At 56.0% G+C, this 6,239-nt stretch overlaps 1 long non-coding RNA gene across 1 annotated transcript; it reads left to right on the top strand.

Moving 5' to 3' along the window:
• The first annotated feature begins 2,024 nt into the window (after positions 1-2,024).
• Positions 2,025-5,520, top strand: LOC114815225. Its single transcript, XR_003762994.1, has 2 exons — positions 2,025-2,322; positions 5,276-5,520. It is a non-coding gene; the product is annotated as an uncharacterized LOC114815225 (long non-coding RNA).
• Positions 5,521-6,239: the final 719 nt, after the last annotated feature.

Here is a 6,239-nt window from a genome sequence, read left to right as displayed (position 1 = left end):
TCTCGGAGGCCATCTGTGCAGGTTTGGGCTCGTCTGGAGAAGGCTGGGGTGGTTTTTTTTTTTTTTTTTTTTGGTTTTTAATTTAAATGTATGATTTCTTCGCAGGCTGTCATTATGAAAATAATTTTTACAGGGTCTGGGGCCACACCGAATTTCAACAGCCGGGCGGGTCTGCCTTTCCGACACCTTTCACCGGAGGATCACGGAGCACTCCGGCAACGGCCTCTCTTCCGCCGCCTGCCCTACGGTCGGGGGGGCGGGGGGGCGGCCGGGGGACGGGGATCGTGGCGGGGGCGGGAGGAGGGAGGAGGAGGAGGACGGGGCCGGGGGACGGAGGCCGGCCCAACTCTCTCCGCTCTGGAATCGCCACTCTCTCCCTGGCTTCTCACAGTCCTCTGAGGCAGAAATAAGGATCCTAGCCTTGACACGCCCGCTTAAACCATCGTCTAAGCGTGTTCCCGGAGACATCTGAGCATCCTGGGGAACGAGGGTGCTACTATTAAGAATGATACCGACACGATCACGCGCTTACCGCGTGCTAATCGGTGGTGCTTTTCACGGTATCTGTTAAACGCTGACTAGGGGCCGGGCGCCGTACTAAGCACCGGGGTAGATACGAGCCGATCGGGTTGGACACAGTCCGCGTCCCACGTGGGGCTCCCGGCCTCGCTCCGCCGCTTCAGAGGCGAGGGACCCGAAGCGCAGAGAGGTGACTTGGCTAAGGTCGCGCAGCAGCGGAGAAGCCGTGGGGCCGGGATTGGAAGACGGGTGCGGAGGGTGGGAGAAGAGGGAGCTGAGGGGCCTGGTCCGGTGAGTTCTCCGGACAGATTAGCTTCAACAGCTTCGCCGCATCTGAACATTTATGGGCCGAAACGCCCTCGAGGCTAGAATTCGCTGGACGGTGGCTCCGGGGAGCGTGTATCGCGTGAGACCGCTAGAGAGGCCTGGTTCCCGCCACGCTCAAACCTACCGGTTCGGTAGACCAGTTTACCGCCCCGGGTGACCACTTCAATTCTGGCAATTTCCATCCCGCCGACGGAGGAGGATTTCCGTCCGTCCGCGGGAAGCGGCGTGGCTCCGGGGAAAGAGCGCGGGCTTGCGGGTCAGAGGTCGTGGGTTCTAACCCTCGCTCTCCCGCTTGTCAGCTGTGTGACGTCGGGCAGGTCCCTTCACTTCTCTGGGCCTCGGCTGCCTCATCTGTAAGATGGGGATGATGACGGTGAGCCCCATCCAACCCGATCACCTCGTATCTACCCCAGCACTTAGAACAGCGCTTGGCACACGGTAAGCGCTTAACAGGTACCATTATTATTATTATTATTATTATCCCGCTGAGGATTTCCTTCAGCCCTCCCAGACCCGGCTTTACTTCGCCTTCCAGGGCGAGTGGGGCCGAAGAAAGTGCCGTCCCACACGGGGCTCGCGGTCTTATCCCCCGTTTTACAGAAGAGGCGAGGAGTTAAGTGACTTCCCCGAGGTCACACGGTAGACGGGTGGCGAAGCCGGGGTCAGAACCCACAGCTCCTGACCCCCCGGCCCGCGCTCTTGCCGCCGGGCCAAGCCGCTCGTCTATTCTAAATCATTCTAAAGGGTCACCGCAATACGACGGACGTGGAGCTGCCGGCTTTTTCAGATCAGCAGCTCCGCGCGCGGCGGCTGCCCGGAAGGCCGGCCGAGGCGAGGCGGCGCCGGGAAAGGGAGGGGAGACGCGGCGAAAGGGGCCGCCCCTCCGTACGCCGAAGTCTGATTTTCCCAAACCCAGAAGCCGGCAGCCGAGAATAACGAACGGAAGAGTGGCCGCTCGGATCCCGAGGCAGCTCCGTCGCACGGCCGCCGGATGTAGAGCGGTGAATCGCTGGAGCCAGCTGCACCGTCGCTGCGGCGTTTCTCAGATTTCGACTGAAAGGACGGGCCGTCATCTTTCCGGGGAGGTGCCCGGCGCGGTCCCGGGGTGGAGACGATTCTCCTAGGATTCCGTTTCGCGGCGGTTGCCGGGTCGCCGTCGGTTCGATGGCGGAGTTTCCCGTGGGGGACAATGGAACAGCGGAAGTCAGCTCGTTCCCAAAGCGCTTTCCGCTATCGGAATTCGATGGCCCATCAAGTCAAACCGATCGCTTTCGGAAGACGAGAAGAATGAATCCACGACCCGTTCCGGATTCATTTCCCCTCATCTATCAGTTGCCGCCTTGAAGTTTTAATCACGGGTTGTCTTCTTCTGTTCCAGGTTGAATGCCTCTCTCTGGCCCAGGGAGCCCCGCGGGCCAGCGGAGACGGTTATTTATGAAGCCAGCGGAAGAATCGCGGGCCCGAGAGTCCGAGGATGTGAGTTCTAATCCCGGCTCTGCCACTCGCCTGCTGCGGAAAGAGCCCGGGGTTCGGAGTCAGCGGTCCCGGCTGTGCCACTCGTCAGCCGTGTGACCGTGGGCGAGTCGCTTCACTGTGCCTCAGTTCCCTCCTCTGTAAAATGGGGATTAACCGTGAGCCTCACGTGGGACGACCCGATGACCCCGTATCTCCCCCGGCGCTTAGAACGGTGCTCTGCACATGGTGAGCGCCTAACAGACACCAACATTATCATCATTCTCTGTGCCTCATCTGTAAAACGGGGATTAAATATCCCTCCTCCCTCCTACTTTTGTTCAGATCCCGGCTCCGCCGCTTGTCAGCTGGGTGACTCTGGGCAAGTCACTTCACTTCTCTGGGCCTCGGTGACCCCATCTGTAAAATGGGGATGAAGACTGGGAGCCCCACGTGGGACGACCCGATCACCCCGTATCCTCCCCAGCGCTTACAGCAGTGCTCGGCACATGGTAAGCGCTTAACAAACACCGACATTATCATCGTGTGGGACGGGGATCGGGTCCAACTTCATAAATTGGCATCTACCCCGGGGCTCAGAACGGTGCCGGGACACACAGTGAACGCTGAACAAATACAACGATGATGATGATGATGATGATGATGATAGGAGTAATAGTAATGAAAAAATACACCGTCAGGGAAATACGCTCGGACGACTTTGAAAATGAGCATTTCTGTCGTAATGCTAGGTTGACCAGATTTCACCTTCTCTGGAGGCGAATTCGGAGGCCGACGGTGGAAGTATCAAATACTGTTCATTCTTCTCCTTTATTGGCAACGGCAGAGCTGTAGCCCGGGGATTAAAAGTGGCTCCGCCGGCCCATTTCTTAGAGGAGAGTCCGTCGATCAGCGGTATTTATTGGGCGCTTACTGTCTGCGGAGGACTCTACTCAGTACTCGGGAGAGTGTCCAACCCCCCGACGAACCCGTAGCTATCCCAGCGCTTAGAACGGTGCTTGGCACATAGTAAGCGCTTAACAAGTACCGTTATTATTATTACAATATGACAGATTCGGTAGAACATCCGAGGAGAAACACAGTAGCTGAGCTCCTCGGCTCTACTCATTCTTTCAATAGCGTTTCTTGAGCGCTTACTACGTGCAGGGCACCGTACTGAGCGCTTGGAACGTCCGATTCGGCAACAGATGGAGACGATCCCCGCCCGATGACGGGCTCGCGCTCTTTTGAACAAGTCGGTAAAGCATTTGCCATTAAACTTACTGTACTCCATCACCCAAGCATCCTGGTATTTTCGTGCTTAGGAGATTCCTGGTTCCCGAACTTTACCCAAACGATCTTCGGTTTGTAGAGTAGGAGTCAGGAGGATGTGGGTTCTAATCCCAGCTCTGCCGCTTGTCTGCTGCGTGACCTCGGGCAGGTCATTTAACTTCTCTGGGCCTCGGTCGCCTCATCTGGAAAATGGGGGCGAAGACCGTTGACTCTCACGTGGGACAGGGACGGTGTCCAACCTGATTAGCTTGTAACTACACGGAGTAGGTGCTTAACGGATACTCTCATTATTATTATTATTATTATTATTATTATTAGAGTACTAGGGACTCGCTCTCTAAGGCTGTCATTTGATAATAATAATAATAATAATAATAGTATTTTTTAAGCGCTTACTGCGTGCCAAGCTCTCTGCTAAGCGCAGGGATAGATACGAGGTCATCAGGTTCCAGGCAGTCTATTTAGAGTCAAATTGTGGGATGTATTTTCTTTTCCCGTTTTCTTCCCTTCACGCATCCAATTCCCTCTCTGTCACTTTCCTCCTCTCCTGCTAGAATCCTCGACTCTTCCATTGGTCTCGATCGTCCTCTCCTCCTCCTCCTCCTCCTCCTCATAATAATAATGTTGGTATTTGTTAAGCGCTTACTGTGTGCAGAGCGCTGTTCTAAGCGCTGGGGGAGATACAGGGTCATGAGGCTGTCCCACGTGAGGCTCACAGTCTTAATCCCCATTTTCCAGATGAGGTAACCGAGGCCCAGAGAAGTGAAGTGACTCGCCCACAGTCACACGGCTGACAAGCGGCGGAGCCGGGAGTCGAACCCGTGACCTCCGACTCGGAAGCCCGGGCTCTTTCCACTGAGCCGCGCTGCTTCCCGTTGGTCGCTATCATTTTCCTCGTTCCCTTTCCCTCCGCCACTTGGCTTCTCCGTTCCTGTTGCTGCGATTCGTCATCCCGCTCCTCGTTTTCATCATCTTTCAATCCTCACATCCCCTCTCCTCCGCCCGTCACCCTCCCCGGGCCTTTCTTCTTCTTCCTAAAATATCTTTCTTTTCTCAGATTTTTTTTCCCCACGGGATTTGTTAAGCACTTGCTATGTACCAGGCCCTGCCCCAAGCACTGGGGTAGACGCGCGTTGAGCAGGTCGGACACAGTCCGCGTCCCACCTGGGGCTCACGGTATCAATCCCCTCTTTGCGGACGAGGAGAACGGGGCCCAGAGAAGCGAAGTGACTTCCCCAAGGTCACCCGGCGGACAAGCGGCGGAGCTGGGATTAGAACCCAGGTCCTGCTGACTCCCAGGACCGTGAACTAGCCACTGGGCCACGCCGCACGTGCGAAGACGAGAAAACGGAGCTTAGCCCCTGAAACGGTCCTAGTTATTCAGGCGGTCTCTACGTTTGCCGTATTCTCCGGTCCGCGGGGAAATCCGGCAAGGCTTCGGCTACATTCAGTTCCAAAGAACCGTATTACGGGGGGGGGGGGGGGGAGGCTACGTTTAGAAACGGTCCCAAACTACGGAAGCGATCGTCGACGCAGGTCCGGAGCGGACGTCCGCCCGTTCAGACCCTGGAATACCCGCAGAAAATTGTATCTGAGACTCTATTGTTACAGGCGGATTAGCTGATGCTCGATTTTAAGTATAGGCTTCTAAATGTTATTACTGTCGGTTAACTTTCCCTGGCAGGTAACCTTGTGGAACAAATGACTGCATTACTCGAATACGGCATTGGATCAAACAGGACAATTCTTTGAAAAATTGAGTTCTCTGTGGCAATCCGAGACCCGTAATCAGCAAATTAGATGATTACAGCGGGGATAAAAATAGTTCTCCGACAATGTCCAAGGTGCGGACGTGATCTGAATCTCAAAAACGTTCACCGTGAGGCAGGAAGACGGGCGGCTCGGTAAACACGACTAGACGCGATCGGATCCGTTTGGATTTCTATTTCTCTCCCTTCTCCGAGGTGGAGGCCGACCGCCTACGCGGACTCTTCGTAAGGGTTCGAATGAAATGCCAGGAGGGCGTTGCGCCTTGGAGTCGAAAGGCCGACGGTAGACGGCTTTCCTAATTATTTTCCCCTCTCCGACGGTCCTCTACGGCACAAGCCGGTTGAAGCGAGGATTCCTAACCTCGACGGGAGTGAAGAGCCTGTAAGGTATCTGCCCCGGATGTACTTGGGTCCCCTGAAAGATGGGGACGACGATAGAATAACTGGGGAAGAAAGGGACGGAAAGAAGCCAGTGGAGTTCCCGTTAATATCTACAAGAGCTTCGCATGACGGAGACCTCTGCGACGGTCAGGCGGCCGTAGCGTCTGTCGAGCGCGCGTGCCGAGCGCTGTGCTAAGGGTTTGGAAGACCAGGCTAGGATTCGAGACGGGGTCCCCGCTCTCGAGGAGCTTTAGAAGGGAGGAGACGCTAAAAGAAAGATAGGAGGAAGAAGGAAAAGGGGGCACGTCATGAGTTACTGCTCATTCATCCGTTCAGTCGTATTTACTGAGCGCCTACCGCCTGCAGGGCACCGGACCGAGCGCTTACGGCGTGGCTCAGCGGAAAGAGCCCGGGCTTCGGAGTCAGAGGTCGTGGGTTCGACTCCCGGCCCCGCCGCTCGTCAGCTGTGCGGCTGGGGGCGAGTCACTTCATTTCTCT

The sequence above is a fragment of the Ornithorhynchus anatinus genome, chromosome 11 (genome assembly GCF_004115215.2).
Source record: "Ornithorhynchus anatinus isolate Pmale09 chromosome 11, mOrnAna1.pri.v4, whole genome shotgun sequence".
NCBI lineage: Eukaryota > Metazoa > Chordata > Mammalia > Monotremata > Ornithorhynchidae > Ornithorhynchus > Ornithorhynchus anatinus.
This window is presented reverse-complemented; position numbering and strand designations above follow the sequence as displayed.